Genomic DNA, 18606 nt, shown 5'->3' on the forward strand with positions numbered 1-18606 from the left:
CATGTCGTCCTCCAGGGGATTTTCCCACCCCAGGGATCAAAGTGAAAGTGAAGTTCTCTTTCGTGTCCAGCTCTTTGCGACCCCATGGACTATAGCCTATCAGGCTTCTCCGTCCATGGGATTTTCCAGGCAAGAGTTCCGGAGTGGGTGGCCATTTCCTTCTCCACCCAGGGATCAAACCTGCATCTTTTGAATCTCTTGCATTGGCAGCCAGATTTTTTACCACTAGCACCACCTGGGAAACCCATTTAGTTACCTAAATCTAAAACCTATTAGGGTCTTTAAGATTAACTTTTGGAAGCCCAGAATGTCATATTCTTTTACATTTGGCCTAGTTTGACTCTCACACAGCTATAAAAACCCAGGAAGGGATAGGTAGGGGCATGACACGTAAGGACAGTCAACTGAGGTCACTTGAAGCATTGCCCTGCCTTTTCCATGTAACCTTCAGCTGATTTAATCCACAAACACTTACTAAACATCTCCCATGTGCTGGGGTCTGGTGATGTACCCATGAATAAAACACAGCCCTTATTTTTAAGGGGTTAACTGCCTGATGGGTGAAAATCCCCTCTTATCAGGCTGACTTGTGGTCACTCTGCACTGATGCAGGAACAGCCAGCTTGTGTCCTGCTTGGCACTGCCTGGGCTGCACCGGTCCTTGTGACTTATTTTGAATATCATTCCCCAGTACACAGATAACTGTGGTTGATGTATAGGGAGAAGGAGCTTGGGGTGATAAGAACAAGGAGGGAGAAGGCCTTGAATCTGGGGTGAGGGGAAGAAGAAGACCCCTATGCTGAGTCTCAGAGGAAGAGCAGGAGGCTGCTGGCCCATGTAGAGAATGTTGCATGTATGAACTTGGAAAAAAATCAGAGAATCAATAATGATTTGAAATTAGGTATCTATAGAAATGTCAGCAAGGGTTTGGAACACGAATGTGGATCCTACTAGAAGGGGTGACAGAGTGAGGGGAACTCTAGAATTGGAGGTAATTTCCCCTCTGTGCACAGATAATTGGACTAGGGGTCTCTCGGCCATGTGCCCATGGAGGCCTGTCTCAGTGATTATCTCCTATCCCCAGACTCTCATCTCTAAACCAAACCACTTGAGATTGAAAGTTTGAATGAGGCCCCTTTCTGCTGCCACCCTAGGGACCCAATTTGAAATTCGAAGCCAGCTACCGTGTTCCCTACTCAAATACATGGATGAATGGGTAGTGAGATTTTTTTCATTACATTTGCTGATTTATTCATTGATAGATATAAATGACCACTTTTTAAGTTAAAAACTCTTTTATCTTATACGTAAATACTATCCAATATTTATATTTCATATTGGTAAAATGGCTTAATCATATATTGGGAAGTATAATTGTTCACTCAAGAGAAATCTAACTTTATGGTTTAATAGTTTCTTGTGATAAATTCATGAAAAGCATTTACTGATAAAGAGTTTATAATGATTTACTGTTTATTTATTTTAATATATAGAACTTTGTAGAAACATGGGAAAAATTTACAAAATACAACAAGCACTCCCCAAGATAAAACCCAACTCACCTGTTTTTTAAGGCAGGTGTGGGCAAGAGGGAGGAAGAGGTGGTATTGGTGAGGTGTCACCTAGTTAGTTCCGGGAGGCACTTGGAAGAATAATTGGGGCACAAAATTGTTTTAGTGGCACAGTGACCACAGCTCCCAGCCCCCGGCCTGTGCTGGCCTATTTTTATGTGAGCAAGACCAGCATTCACTCCTCAGGCTGACAGGGCTTCCCCTGTGATATTTAACAGGATGAATTTTATGGCAGTTTTTCTTAACTCTTAACTTTAAAATACGCCATAGATCAGCTTTCGGCTAGATGGATTGACTTATTAATATAAACAAAGTTGTCAAGAGGAGGAATGGATTTCTATGTGCAGTAGATGAGCCTTGGGAAAATATCTTGATTCTAAGGAGGAGAAAAAGCAGGGGAAATTTGTGCAAATGGAAATGTCAATATTCACCGCGGCTCACCCACTGCTTCACATCAGGCAAGCTCCAATTGTGCTCTGATTCTGAAAGGTGGAGAGAGCAACAGAAAACATTGAGATTCCTGATCACTGAATGTGTGCCAATTTCTTGGCTAAATGTTTTCCTCACACACGCCAGTTCTTTAATCATCATGACAGTCCTCACAAGAAATCTAGCATTATCATCCCCATCGTAAGGATTAGACTGAAGTTTAATGAGTAAACTGATCAAAGCTACACAGAGTGATAGAGGCAGTGTCAGCATTCGAATCCAAGCAGATCAATTCCAGAGCTCAAGCTCTGCCTGAAGATGGGCTGAAAGAAAGTGTACGGGGGCCTCTGACTGGCAACCAGTGAGACAGGCAACCAGCTAGGACCATGCCTGTGAAGTCTTTGTATTCCTGTTGGGAAACATCATCTTAAAGTGTCCAAACACCATTGTAGAGTGGAGACCAGGTTGAATATTAAAGTCAAAAGACGAAAACGAAAAATAATTATAGAGAAATCTAACAGGTTCTTTCAAGTTATTGGTGCTTCCCTGGTGGCTCAGAGGTTAAAGCATCTGCCTGGAATGTGGGAGACCCACGTTTGATCCCTGGGTAGGGAAGATCCCCTAGAGAAGGAAAATGGCACCCCACTCCAGTACTCTTGCCTGGAGAATCCCATGGAGGGAGGAGCCTGGTAGGCTACAGTCCATGGGGTCGCAAAGAGTCGGACACGACTTCACTTTCACTTTCAAGTTATTAATAAGAATATCAAGACCTCTTACTCTCTAAATGGAGAAAAAGAAATGGTGACTTATGCCTGGACTGAGAAGGGAAGACATTTACAAGTAAAGAGTCAAATCTATGATCTAAAATAAGAAAATAGCAGAAAAGTGATTTCATCAGGCAGTTGCAGGATGTGGCACTAAATAGCAAAAACCAAATCATTACAGTAAATGCATGCTTTGGATTGCAGCCATTTGCAAAGTGAAGCCTTCCGGGTGTCAGTCTTCAGAGCGTAAATGGCATTGTCTCCAAACCTCCACACTTGACCATGACATGCCAGTGGTGAATGGTAGAAAGTGGGGCAAAGACTTTCTGCTTTCAAGGGATTTAGGAAGCACGGTGAGCCTGGGGTAACTGAATCCATTTGATGGTTTCTGAAGCAGGCCAAGAATAGAAGTCAACCAAAATGGACAGTAACTATAGATTACAGAGGTGAGGTAGCAAAACTTAAGAATAATAAAATGTCAGATCAAAATAAAGGCCCTAATGATCAGAACATCTTAAAGATTATAAGTTGGAGTTGGGGATAATTCACCTGGGAGCTCAGATCATTCACTGAGTGTGGGGGCCTGACAGGACCTGAAGGGAAGATATTATAGACAGAGAATAAACAACTCTACATGTAGGTATGGTCTGATATAGGCTGGGGCTGGGGAGACCATGGGTCCTTAAGGCTAATTTACTGAGTCCAGTCTTTCATAAAAAGTCACAGCAAAATGTGAAAAATACCTTTCAGTCACTGGCTTGTGTTTGCTGCTGCTTATTCATTCTGGGGAAACTGGCTTTGTGACTGCTCAAGTATCATGCCTGATTTATTGCACATTTTCATTAGGATCATCTATAAGTCCTTGTCTGCCCAATGGGATTATGACTGTCAAATGCTGGACTGTAGCAGTGTCTCCTCTCTGGAAGAGCGCTGATACTCTGGGGATGCGCTGCCCAGGATCAAGTACGTAGAAGGGGATGACGTAGGATGAGGAGCTCACTTAGGGTCTGGAAGCACTGTAACTTACTTTCCAGGGGAAACGGTGTGATTGGCAAGAAATGACTCGGTGTATTGTTTCTCTAGTCAAGGGAAGCGGTCTTTCTGGGGATCTCAGAAGACATAGCCAGGGAATCGTTTCTGGTATCTGGGACAATAAGGCCTCCTTAAGGTTTTCTTAGTTCTTTCTGCTGATGGCAAGGCAGCATGTTATCTGTTGATAGGAATGGGCAAGAGGACCCTTTGGGATGGAGTATAGGAGATGAGGGGGCAGAACTTACAGTAGGGAATCTAGAAGAAAGTAAGGGCAATGAAATATGAAAACTTACACCTGTCTGTTATGGTCTCTCTCCCTTTAGTTATGTCACAAAGCCTAGCAGAAATATCACTGAAGACGTTACGGTAAAGACGGTCCTGCTATTTGCTGCAGGTCCTGGATTGCTCATCGGGGCTGACCCTCAGCGCAGTGCAGGCGTGCAGACTGGGCACAACTTCTTTGGTCCACACAGTGCTCTTACAAAGGTTTTTAAATTTTTACTTGTGAATATTTGCAAAACAATTAGCTTCTGAAATTCTCACTTCTCTTGGAAAAAAAAAGACGAATTAAGCAACACCGGGCCCAAGTACAGCTAAAGAGCAGCTGCCACCTTTAACAGGGTCTCCTTCCCCCACCAGCCCCCACATTCCTGTGGCATTGCTCCCACTCAGCTTCATTCAGGCTCTTTACAGGTGAGTTTAATGTGTTCTGAGAAGCCAAAGAGGAGCATGCATCTTGGAGGGGTGGGGAGGGGAAGAGACAGGTGGAAGCCTGTGCTCTGGGACCCTTCGTTGTTTGGGGTATGAGCTGGTATCCGCAAGAGAGGAAAAATACTATGTAGCCAAATTTCTTTAATTAACATGACAACTGTCCAATGTAATATTTAGTCTTTAGGAGTTTAAAAAGAAATTCACTTCAAAATACAGTAGAGCACAAAGGGAGGTCCTGTTCACTGTTTTTGAGGCTGGGATAGGGTGGAATGGGTTTGTTTTACAGAAGGAAGGATTTTTAAGTCAATAATTAGAAGAAAATGGCCGAGAATATAATGCATTACAAGTCTGTTTTTTGGTTAACTGTCTCTGTTGCTGCTTTGAAAATTCAGAGGGGTGGCACCTGGGATTTTCTCTGTTCTGGTTGGACAGGTTGAAAAAGACTGGTCTGAGTTTTTAAATGGTGTTATCTCATTCTGGACTTTCCCCCACCTCTTTAAAGCAGGACATCTGTCCTTATGAAGGAAATGAATGTGTTTTCACTTCTTCAGATCCTTTTCCTCTGAAACTGTGAGTTATTTGTAAAAGGGCACCCAAAGATGCTGCAATATAAAAATTCACTCAAGGAAAACATTGGTTGAAGCATTCAGAGTAAGTCCTCCTTTTGTATCAGCTATAAATGGAATCTGAATCAAATTAGTAGAGTATCTGAAATTGACTTCTGAATTAAAATAAAAGAGAAAAAATTATTTCATTAATGTCTCTGGTCCACATTGGTTACATTTTCAGTTTTAACCAAAAAGGGAAGAAAAAGTACTCCAGGTTAGAGAGAAGGTTAATTAAAAGTACTGTATGGAATATAAAAATGCAAAAACATTCAGGAATGTTAACCTAAGGGCAAACTTTGCCAAAGAAAGTAGAGTGACTTGGGAGAGAGAGAAAGCAGAATTTTATTTATTTTACATAAATCCAACATTCATTTATGGAAATGAAAGATTAGCATATAACTCACAAATGAACCTGTCACTCCTTGCTCTAAAGCTTTTGATGACTCCCATTTGCTATAGAACAAAGTCCAAACTGCTTAGCACAGGCTTTAAGGCCCTCTATTATCTGGCTCCAACTATTTCCCGAGCCTGACATTTCCCATCCTTCCCTCCCCCATTCTGGAATCTTGTGTTCCAGGCTCCTGGACTAATTGCTACTCCCACTCCCTTGGACCTGCTGCTATTACTTACTCCACTGGGAATGTCCTTTCGACCTTCTCTGTCGTTTGACCTTCCATCAGTCTTGGAAGCTCATCAGTTTCCCCATAAAGCCTTCTCTAGTTTCCCCAGTAGGAGTTACTCTATTGCCTCTCTCAAGTCCTGCAGCACGTAGCTTGGATTTCTGTTGTAGTTTTTTCCTTTTCTGTTTTCTGCTGTTTATGTGCATGGCTGTCTCCCTCACTCTACTCTCTAGATCAGGTCCACATTTTATTTCTCACAGGGCCAGCGACAGGGTTTTGTGACTTTTGTTGTTTAATTATTGCCTATTGACCTGTACTTCCGGTGTTTAAATAGTATTTGATTGATTGGGCTATGATAACATTCCAACATATTCTGTGTATAAGTTCTAACCAAACACCTTTAATACCAAATTCATCAGCTTCTCCAAAATGCTCTGTTTACACCAGTGGTTTCAAAATATTGAAAATCATTCCATTTTCTAATTTGGAGTTCATTTTTGACTCAACTGTTTTATCTTTTTTTTTTTTTTTAATCATAATGTAGGAGAAGGCAATGGCAACCCACTCCAGTACTCTTGCCTGGAAAATCCCATGGATGGAGGAGCCTGGTGGGCTCTAGTTCATGGGGTCGCTAAGAGTCGGGCACGACTGAGCGACTTCACTTTCACTTTTCAGTTTCATGCATTGGAGAAGGAAATGGCAACCCACTCCAGTGTTCTTGCCTGGAGAATCCCAGGGATGGGGGAGCCTGGTGGGCTGCCGTCTATGGGGTCACACAGAGTCCAACACGACTGAAGCGACTTAGCAGCAGCAGCAGCAGTATGACACCAGATTCTATTGGGTATTCTTTGAGATTATTTCCATTTTCTCATTTCTGCTGCTCTTTACTCTTAGTTCAGGCCTGGGTCACTTCACAGTTAATTAAGGTCCAGAGAACTTTGCTGAATAACTCTTCCAACAACAAACCATTCTGCCAGGAAATTCTTAAATCATGTATACTGAAATCTCCCAAGCTCCAATTTGCTACCACATGCAATCTAAACCTCTCTGCCCTGCTCTGGTTCTAAGTAACTATCAGAACACGGTGGTTAAGAACAGAGCTCTAGACTCTGGCAGAGCTGGGTTTGTCCCTACGCTTATGAGGTCTGTAAACTAGGGCATTTCAGAAGTCCCCAAAGTCTGTTTCCTCTTCTCTGAGCTGAAGATAAGTGTACCTGCCTCATAAAGTTGTCTTGGGTTTGGCAAGAGATGATGCCTATAAAGCCTTTAACAGAGTGCAGAGGAAGAGCAAGAGTGTAAAGGATATGCACAACAATCATTGCGTTTCCCATGACTCTGGGATGCTAGCTCAGCTCTGCTCAATTGCGCCTCCTCACTATGAAGGAGGCGAAGGGCAGGCAGCAGAGCTACCCTGAAGGGCAAGCTGCTCAGTCGTGTCTGACGCTTTGGGACCCCATAGACTATACAGTCCATGGGATTCTCCAGGCCAGAATACTGGAGTGGGGAGGCTTTCCCTTCTCCAGGGGATCCTCCCAACCCAGGGATTCAACCCAGGTCTCCTGCATTGCAGGCAGATTCTTTACCAGCTGAGTCACCATCGAAGCCCAAGAATACTAGAGTGGGTAGCCTATCCCTTCTCCAGTAGATCTTCCTGACCCAGGAATTGAACCAGGGTCTTCTGCATTGCAGGAGGGATTCTTTACCAACTGACAAGGATCCTAATGGGGACTGAGCAAACTCTATATATGGGGCAGGAATCTATGTATACTGCTAAGAAAAGGAAGTTCAGTTAGGGATGGCTAAATGGAGGTGGCCAAGAAGCAACAGTTAAAACCAGACATGGAACAACAGACTGGTTCCAAATTGGGAAAGGAGTATGTCAAGTCTGTATATTGTCAAGGCTGTATATACCCTACTTACTTAACTTATATGCAAAGTGCATCATGCAAAATGCCAGGCTGGATGAAGCACAAGCTGGAATCAAGATTGCTGGGAGAAATGTCAATAACCTCAGATATGCAGATGACACCACCATTATGGCAGAAAGCAAACAGGAACTAAAGAGGCTCTTGATGAAGGTGAAAGAGGAGAGTGGAAAAAGCTGGCTTAAAACTCAACATTCAAATAACTGAGATCATGACATCTGGTCCCATCACTTCGTAGCAAATAGATGGGGGAAACAATGGAAACAGTGACAGACTTTATTTACTTGGGCTCCAAAATCACTGTAGACGGTGATTGTAGCCATGAAATTAAAAGACGCTTGCTCCTTGAAAGAAAAGCTATGACAAACCTAGACAGTGTATTACAAAGCAGAGACATCATATTGCCAACAAAGATCCATATAGTTAAAGCTATGATTTTTCCAGAAGTCATGTATGGATTTGAGAGTTGGACCATAAAGAAAGCTGAGCGTCAAAGAATTGATGCTTTTGAATGGTGGTGTTGGAGAAGATTCTTGAGAGTCCCCCTTGGACAGCAAGGAGCTCAAACCAGTCAATCCTAGAGGAAATCAACCTTGAATATTCATTGGAAGGACTGATGCTGAAGCTGAAGCTCCAATACTTTGGCCACCTGATGTGAAGAGCTGACTCACTGGAAAAACCCTGATGCTGGGAAAACTTGAAGGCAGGAGGAGAAGGGGACGACAGAGGACGAGATGGTTGGATGGCATCACTGACTCAATGGACATGAATTTGAGCAAGCTCTGGGAGATTGTGAAGGTCAGGGAATCCTGGCATGCTGCAGTCCACGGGGTTCAGAAAGAGTTGGACACGACTGAGTGACTAAGCAACAAAAGGGAGGTGGACAATTGGTGAAAGACCCTGCAGCCAATAGTGAGTGTTTTGAATTCCATAAGCTGGGCAGTGATTGGTCATCCTGTGTCAGGCTATATTCTGAGCAGAGATGGAAATGAAGTTGTTTCTTGTGATTTATTGATTTAGACATAGAAAGCAGAAAATACAAGGCCAGAGGTTTCTCCTACTGATCGTGATGCAGTGTTCTTGTACTACTGGGGTTTGGAGAGAGGGTGGTCTGTTTGCACCTCTGACCCCATGTTGGGATGCTGCTCACTGGAGTCCTGTGGTAGAGCTGCACATGCTCCCTGGAGAGGGCAGGGAGCACAAGGGCAGCCCTCGTGGGCACCTCATGAGTGACCCCAACATGTAAACCATGCTCTTCTGCATAGTCAGTGGTGACTATTGGCAGAAACTAGATACCTGCAACTAGTCTGTGGGCCATTCAGATCAGATCAGTTGCTCAGTCGTGTTCGATTCTTTTCGACCCCATGAATCGCAGCACGCCAGGCCTCCCTGTCCATCACCAACTCCCAGAGTTCACTCAGACTCACGTCCATTGAGTCAGTGATGCCATCCAGCCATCTCATCCTCTGTCGTCCCCTTCTCCTCTTGCCCCCAATCCCTCCCAGGATCAGAGTCTTTTCCAATGAGTCAACTCTTCCCATGAGGTGGCCAAAGTACTAGAGTTTCAGCTTTAGCATCATTCCTTCCAAAGAATACCCAGGGCTGATCTCCTTCAGAATGGACTGGTTGGATCTCCTTGCAGTCCAAGGGACTCTCAAGAGTCTTCTCCAAAACCACAGTTCAAAAGCATCAATTCTTCAGCGCTCAGCTTTCTTCACAGTACAACTCTCACATCCATACATGACCACAGGAAAAACCATAGCCTTGACTAGACGAACCTTTGTTGGCAAAGTAATGTCTCTGCTTTTGAATATGCTATCTAGGTTGGTCATAACTTTCTTTCCAAGGAGTAAGCGTCTTTTAATTTCATGGCTGTAGTCACCATCTGCAGTGATTTTGGAGCCCAGAAAAATAAAGTCTGACACTGTTTCCACTGTTTCCCCATCTATTTCCCATGAAGTGATGGGACCGGATGCCATGATCTTCATTTTCTGAATGTTGAGCTTTAAGCCAACTTTTTCACTCTCCACTTTCACTTTCATCAAGAGGCTTTTTAGTTCCTCTTCACTTTCTGCCATAAGGGTGGTGTCATCTGCGTATCTGAGGTTTTTGAAATTTCTCCCGGCAATCTTGATTCCAGCTTGTGTTTCTTCCAGTCCAGAGTTTCTCATGATGGACTCTGCATATAAGTTAAATAAACAGGGTGACAATATACAGCCTTGACGTACTCCTTTTCCTATTTGGAACCAATCTGTTGTTCCATGTCCAGTTCTAACTGTTGCTTCCTGACCTGCATACACATTTCTCAAGAGGCAGATCAGGTGGTCTGGTATTCTCATCTCTTTCAGAATTTTCCACAGTTTATTGTGATCCACACAGTCAAAGGCTTTGGCATTAGTCAATAAAGCAGAAATAGATGTTTTTCTGGAACTCTCTTGCTTTTCTATGATCCAGCGGATGTTGGCAATTTGACCTCTGGTTCCTCTGCCTTTTCTAAAACCAGCTTGAACATCAGGAAGTTCACAGTTCACATATTGCTGAAGCCTGGCTTGGAGAATTTTGAGCATTACTTTACTAGCGTGTGAGATAAGTGCAATTGTGCGGTAGTTTGAACATTCTTTGGCATTGCCTTTCTTTGGGATGGGAATGAAAATTGACCTTTTCCAGTCCTGTGGCCACTGCTGAGTTTTCCAAATTTGCTGGCATATTGAGTGCAGCACTTTCACAGCATCATCTTTCAGGATTTGGAATAGCTCAACTGGAATTCCATCACCTCCACTAGCTTTGTTCGTAGTGATACTTTATAAGGCCCACTTGACTTCACATTCCAGGATGTCTGGCTCTAGGTGAGTGATCACACCATCGTGATTATCTGGGTCGTGAAGATCTTTTTTGTACAGTTCTTCTGTGTATTCTTGCCATCTCTTCTTAATATCTTCTGCTTCTGTTAGGTCCATACCATTTCTGTCCTTTATCGAGCCCATCTTTGCATGAAATGTTCCTTTGGTATCTCTGATTTTCTTGAAGAGATCTCTAGTCTTTCCCATTCTGTTGTTTTCCTCTATTTCTTTGCATTGATCGCTGAAGAAGGCTTTCTTATCTCTTCTTGCTATTCTTTGGAACTCTGCCTTCAGATGCTTATATCTTTCCTTTTCTCCTTTGCTTTTCACTTCTCTTCTTTTCACAGCTATTTGTAAGGCCTCCCCAGACAGCCATTTTGCTTTTTTGCATTTCTTTTCCACGGGGATGGTCTTGATCCCTGTCTCCTGTACAATGTCACGAACCTCATCCCATAGTTCATCAGGCACTCTGTCTACCAGATCTAGGCCCTTAAATCTATTTCTCACTTCCACTGTATAATCATAAGCGATTTGATTTAGGTCATACCTGAATGGTCTAGTGGTTTTCCCTACTTTCTTCAATTTAAGTCTGAATTTGGTAATAAGGAGTTCATGGTCTGAGCCGCAGTCAGCTCCTGGTCTTGTTTTTGCTGACTGTATAGAGCTTCTCCATCTTTGGCTGCAAAGAATATAATCAATCTGATTTCAGTGTTGACCATCTGGTGATGTCCATGTATAGAGTCTTCTCTTGTGTTGTTGGAAGAGGGTATTTGTTATGCCCAGTGCATTTTCTTGGCAAAACTCTATTAGTCTTTGCCCTGCTTCATTGCATATTCCAAGGCCAAATTTGCCTGTTACTCCAGGTGTTTCTTGACTTCCTACTTTTGCATTCCAGTCCCCTATAATGAAAAGGACATCTTTTATGGGTGTTAGTTCTAAAATGTCTTGTAGTTCTTCATAGAACTGTTCAACTTCAGCTTCTTCAGCATTACTGGTTGGGGCATAGACTTGGATTACTGTGATATTGAATGGTTTGCCTTGGAAACGAACAGAGATCATTCTGTCGTTTTTGAGATTGCATCCAAGTACTGCATTTCGGACTCTTTTGTTGACCATGATGGTTATTCCATTTCTTCTGAGGGATTCCTGCCCACAGTAGTAGATATAATGGTCATCTGAGTTAAATTCATCCATTCAAGTCCATTTGAGTTCGCTGATTCCTAGAATGTCGACATTCACTCTTGCCATCTCTTGTTTGACCACTTCCAATTTGCCTTGATTCATGGACCTGACATTCCAGGTTCCTATGCAATATTGCTCTTTATAGCATCGGACCTTGCTTCTATCACCAGTCACATCCACAGCTGGGTATTCTTTTTGCTTTGGCTCCATCCCTTCATTCTTTCTGGAGTTATTTCGCCACTGATCTCCAGTAGCATATTGGGCACCTACTGACCTGGGGAGTTTCTCTTTCAGTATCCTATCATTTTGCCTTTTCTTATTGTTCATGGGGTTCTCAAGGCAAGAATACTGAAGTGGTTTGCCGTTCCCTTCTCCAGTGGACCACATTCTGTCAGACCTCTCCACCATGACCTGCTCATCTTGTGTTGCCCCGAGGGCATGGCTTAGTTTCATTGAGTTAGACAAGGCTGTGGTCCTAGTGTGATTAGATTGACTAGTTTTCTGTGAGTATGGTTTCAGTGTGTTTGCCTTCTGATGCCCTCTTGCAACACCTACCGTGTTACTTGGGTTTCTCTTACCTTGGGCGTGGGGTATCTCTTCATGGCTGCTCCAGCAAAGCACAGCCATTGCTCCTTACCTTGGACGAGGGGTATCTCCTCACCGCCACCCTTCCTGACCTTCAGCGTGGGATAGCTCCTCTAGGCCCTCCTGCGCCCGGGCAGCCACAGCTTCTTGGGCGTGGGGTTGGTCCTCCCGGCCACCACCCCTGGCCTCGGGCGTGGGGTTGCTCCTCCTGGCTCCCCGGGCGTGGGGGTGTGGGAGGCGTGGGGGGTGTGGGGTAGTTCCTCCTGCCTGCCTCCCCTGGCCTCCAAGCAAAGGTTGCTGGTGTTGTTCTAAAGGACCCAGTTCCAGCTACTTCTTACCAGTTCAAGAGTCATTTGTCTGTCCAGTGAGGACGCTATGTGTAGTTTGCAATTTTGTTTTGGTGTAGAGCATGAGCATTTGTTTATGTAGTTAGAATTTTAAATGCTTTTTGAATATTTTTAAAATTGTGTCTGAGTGTTTACAGGTAATTGGTTAAAAAAAAAAATTCACAATTCTATGTGAACAATGGTTTAGTCATCAGCCGAGATGCTGTGGGCTTCTCTGGTGGCCCAGATGGTAAAGAACCTGCCTGACAATGTAGGAGTTTGATCCCTGGGTGGGGAAGATCCCCTAGAGAGGGGAATGGCTACCCACTCCAGTATTCTTGCCTGGAGAATCCCATGGGCAGAGGAGTCTGGCAGGGTACAGTCTACGGGTTCGCTAAGAGTTAGACACGACTGAGTGACTAACACTTCACTTCAGAGATCACATATTTACACAATATACAGTATATTTTTACTGTTTACCTCAGAATGTGTGGTGAACTGGCTGATCATACTGTTTTTAAGGCTGGAACAGACAATGGCACACCAGGATCTCCTGTTCTGTGCAGAAAAAACCTGCAATTATATCAACTAAGGAAACCTTTAGTCCTGTGGGCTTCCTGATGTAGTCATGGAGGCAGCAGGGAAGAGAGGAAGGACCATTGACTGCTGCCAGGGCTCTGGAGGGTTCCAGGTGTTTCACTAACCACCCTGGCTTTGAGCAAGTCACTCAGCTGCTATGACTTCAGTGTTCTTCTCTATAAAATGAAGTGAGGAGATTTCATCTTATTTGGCAGATTGAACATACGTGTTTGGCTACATATGCTCTGAAAACACCACTACACTTTGCAGTAGTTAAGTAAAAGACAGTAAAATTGAGGGCAAAGAGAGGAGGAGAGGATACAGCAATAACATTTTGAAAGCAGGAATGGTGTGAATGAGGGGTAAGTAAGCTGACTTGAGGAAACGGAAACCTCAGCTGGGTGTAGAGGAGCCCACAAGCAATAATGTTCTTCCTGCAAAGACGCGGCAAGGCTCAATATGCTGAGACCCCAGGTACTTCTGAAACTGGGGGTGCACTCGGGTCAGAAACAGGAAAATTGGCTAAAGATGTGGAGCAAAAGCAGGTAATCAAAGATACCCTCCCTGCCTTGCCCCATATCTTCAGCTGGGAAAGCTGAAGTGACCCATCTCTGGTCCATAGGGCCTTTCATCTTCCGGCAGGCTGGGCCCAGGCTTTTCCCGTTGGCTGAGTGGGTTTCTGAGAGAAACCTGAAATTGAAGCCTGAAGGGATGCTTGAGGCCGAGAGTGAGAAGCGACAGAGTGTCTCTTCCATGCATTCATCTGGGCAAAGCAAGGCGCACGGCCAGCTCAGATTCAAGGGGACAGAGAGAGATTCTACCTCTTGATGGACAGGGCTGCAAAGTCACGTGAGCGCCAATGGGGTGTGGATAAAAGAGAAAAAGTCTACCATAAGATGCCGTAAGGATGGGATCCCTGAAAACACCCATAGGTTTCAAGATTGCACTGTAAAAATAAAAGGCCATATGGGAGAGAGAAAAAAAAAAAGAGTGGGGCAGAGAACTCAAAACTTATACAAAACATTAATAAAAACAGTAATTGATACTCAGGGAAATAACTTGGACTCTGAAGGCAGGCAGCGTATTTGCGGCTGGGGCCTCTTGTGGCTGGTATGTAATACGAAGTTGGAGAAATAATTGAGTGGGAATGTTGGCAACATGTTCATGATAGCAGGGCTGCTAGTAACTCACGCAGTGTAGATAGAAGTGGCATTTTAAGTCAGTCCCAAGAGGCAGTAAAACCTGCCTGGAGTCCAAAGCCACACAGGGCTTGGGTGCAGCCTCTTCTGGGTGGGAGCCCAGGTGGAAATGCTTGTTTTTAATTTTCAAAATACAGGCACATTTGGAATTCCACTCCACGATCTATTCTCTTGTGCTTAGGAAATACTGCATGTGAATTAGTGTGACTTTTGCATTATACTGACATTTTTTATGTGCCAAATGCATAGGAGCCATTTGTATGGCAGAACCATGCCTTGTAGGGGAACAGACTCTACTGAGGGATTAAGTAAAAGTCTACATTGTTCACGGAGAGATCCTTAGCCTCCTTTCCCAACTTGCCTTCAAAAGCAGGCTTCCAGCCAGGCTTTCGCCCCCTGGACATGGGAGTAGAGGGTAAAATGAGCCGTGGAGGGAAGATCTCCGACACTTCTCAGTCCCTCCCACGGTGCAGTGTATCATGTTAAGCATGAGGAGCCCCCAGGCTGGTTTGATTGCCTCACTTTTAAATTTTTTATCTAAAACATTTTTATTTTTTAGTGGTTCAGTGTCTTTGTATGTTACAAAATGATCACCAAGTGTCTCACTTCTGAAGAATAAGTGACAGCCAAGAATACCAGTCATCTGAAAACAGCTTCTAAAAACAGACCCTGAGAAGACAATGGGAACAAAAGGGCCATGAAAGACGCCAAAAAAAATCAAGAAACAGAGAAAAGAAAACCCTGCAAAAAGTAAAACTATGAATAATATCCTCAGGGAGATAAAAGGTGATATTGCATCTGTAAACCAACAACAGGATGACATAAAAAGAAATATAAAAAGAAATATTAAAAGCACCAAAAAGAACTTTGAGAATTTAAAAACAAGATTGCACAAATAAAAATGTCAACAACACAACGGGAATGTAAAGTCGAGGAAATCTCCCAGAAAGTATAATAAAATGATACAGAGGCAGAAAAATAGGAGAAAAGAAATTTAGATAAAAAATAAAATGATTAATCCAATTGTAGAAAATCCAACTGTTTTTTTCCATAAAGAAAAAAAATGGTTTCTAGAACTGAAACATGTAAAATTCCAGATTGAAATTTTAAAGTTACAAATAGACGGAAAAACCTCTCTCACAACTCATGTCATTGTAAGACTTAAAAATATTGGCATAGAGAAAATGTCATAAAAGCTTTAGGTGGGGAAAAAAAACACAGATCATAATCAAATAAATGAGAATTGGAGTGTCATCAGGCTTCTCAATAGAGAATGAGAAATTCTGGCAGAAATTGATATCCAAGCTAGAGTTTCATACCCAGCCAATCTCATAATTAATCTGAGGAAACAATAAAGCTTTTTTCCAAACATGTAAGATCTCAAAATTTTATCTCCCATTTACCTCTTCTTAGTTCATACTGGCATATGTGCTCAAGGAAAACTGGAGGATATATTCCCAGAAAGAGGAAAACGGGGGCTCTAGAACATCAGAAACTAAACTCAGAAGACAAAACAAAAATGTCTCCAGGATGGTGGTAAAGGGAAATTCAGATGCAATAGCGGTGAAACAGGCTTGGAGAGCAACACATCCAGAGGGAATGGGGCACAGAAGGCTCCAGACAGGCCTTAGAAAGGGGTGGATGAAGCGTTTAGAATTCCTGATGTGCTTGATGCATTGAGAAAAGATTTATTCATTTGATAGAGATTGGAGAGACGGGTACATAGAATAGTAAACAAAGAAAAGAGACTGTTAGTAACACTAAAATAACATGTAGGTAGAAATGTGGGTGATCCTGAGATGGCCATAGTGCTGTAAATACTGAATAATGATTCCATAAGAATTAATGATATAATGATACCCAAGTTTGGGGAACAGGGAATCCATGAACATATGGAGGCATCAAGAGTGCTAAATCTTCCTCTTCCTTAATAGGAAGACACAGATAATATCTAAATCTGGAACATTAAGAAATAGCTATATAAATATGTTATTTAAAAATAAGGAGGCAAAACTCAAAACAAATGTCTAAAAGAATTATTCATTGCCTCTGAGGAGAAGGATTTGGTGATAGAAAGAGGTGAGACAGGGAAATCCATTTTTTTTTTTTTTTTACTTTGTGTTGGAGTATAGTGCATTAACAGTGCTGTGATAGTTTCAGGAGCACAGCAGAATGATTCAGCCACACATATGCATGTATCCATTCTCCCCCACCTCCCCTCATACTCAGCCTGCCGAGGAACATTGAGCAGAGTTCCCTGTGCTGTACAGCAGGTCCCCTGCTGGTTATCCGTTTAAAGTAAGGCAATGGCACCCCACTCCAGTACTCTTGCCTGGAAAATCCCATGGATGGAGGAGCCTGGTGGACTGCAGTCCATGGGGTCGCAAAGAGTCAGACAGGACTGAGCAACTTCACTTTCACTTTCACGCATTGGAGAAGGAAATGGCAACCCACTCCAGTGTTCTTGCCTGGAGAATCCCAGGGACGGGGGAGCCTGGTGGGCTGCCGTCTATGGGGTCCCACAGAGTCAGACATGACTGAAGCGACCTAGCAGCAGCAGCAGCAGTGTGTACATGTTGATCCCAAACTCCCTGACTATCCCTTCCTGTGACCATAAATTCATTCTTTAAGTCTGTGAGTGTGTTTCTGTTTTGTAAATAAGTCCATTGGTATAATTTCTTTTTAGAGTCTGTCAAAAGGGCTGCTGTATGATACCTCTCTTTCTCTGTGTGGCTGACTTCACTCAGTATAACCGTCTCTAGGTCCATGCATGTTGCTGCAAGTGGCTTTATCTCATTCTTTTTTAAAGGCTGGTAATATTCCATTACATGTATATGTACCACAACTTCCTTATCCATTCCTCTGTTGATGGACATTTAGGAAAATCTAGTTTTTAAAAGGTGGCTCAGACAGTAAAAAGTTACTAACCTTTAAAAGATGCATATATAACTTTGATACAAGAAGCCAAAGTTTAAAAAGTATTGGACCCTCATTAGAAGCAACTTTGTAAACTTGCATCCAGAGATAATCACTACTGTTATTTTCACGTATTTTTCCTACATATTTTGTAATATATAATTTATTTCTTATTTTCCTTGCATATTAATGCATCACAAACATTTCTCCCTATATCATATAAAACACAAACAATAAATAATTAAATGAAGAAGAGCTTCCGGTAGATATTCTGGGGTATCTTCATAAGATGAAACAATGAGTTAGGCTAGACACAAGAGGAGAAGGCAATGGCACCCCACTCCAGTACTGTTGCCCAGAAAATCCCATGGACGGAGGAGCCTGGTGGGCTGCAGTCCATGGGGTCGCTAAGAGTCAGACACGACTGAGTGACTTCACTTTCACTTTCCACTTTCATGCATTGGAGAAGGAAATGGCAACCCACTCCAGTGTTCTTGCCTGGAGAATCCCATGGACAGAGAAGCCTGGTAGGCTGCAGTCCATGGGGTCGCACAGAGTCGGACACGACTGAAGCGACTTGGCAGCAGCAGACACAAGAACCAAATTTCCTGGACTTGAATGGGGGATATTCCAATTTCAAATTATTCTGTCTATTTATCAAATCATGTTTCCTTTTTTAGAGGAGGGGGAAGAGGTAGTTTAGAATATATGATCTTTGAAGGAAAAAGCACCCTTATCCTTATCCTTGGGGACATGCTCTCACCTTCAGGAAAACTGACTCTGACATAAAAGTTGCCTCAGTTCAGTTTTACTGTATTTGACAATAACAATGACATCTTATATATGCATACTGTCCTTTAAGAGCTGTCTTTACTTCACTTGATTTCAGAACAACTGTGAGATACATAAATAGAAGATTTTTTTGTACAGCCCACATTAATATTTAATATAATATAAACACTAATAATATCTACTGTAAATAACATTTTGTGTTTGTCTAAGAAAGGATTTTTTTCATGTAAAATTGCATGAGATTCTTTGTTTAGGAGCATAAGATTGTAGAAAATTCATGAATATGCTGGAACTCTGATGAAATTTTGTTCCTTGCTCACTTCTGTCCATCCATCCATCTATGGTTGGTCTGGGGACTGTAAAAGAGATAATTACACAGATAGCCAATTTTTTATTTTGCTCAATTACTCAATCATAACTGAGTTATAACATAAGTTTCTCTTTTCTTGTTCTAATAGTAGTTTCTCTCAAGGCTTTCCCCCTTGAATAGAATAAGCTCAGGATTGTAGTATTTGTAGGACCCCAGC

This window comes from Bos mutus, chromosome 20 (assembly GCF_027580195.1).
Source record: "Bos mutus isolate GX-2022 chromosome 20, NWIPB_WYAK_1.1, whole genome shotgun sequence".
In the NCBI taxonomy this organism is placed as follows: domain Eukaryota; kingdom Metazoa; phylum Chordata; class Mammalia; order Artiodactyla; family Bovidae; genus Bos; species Bos mutus.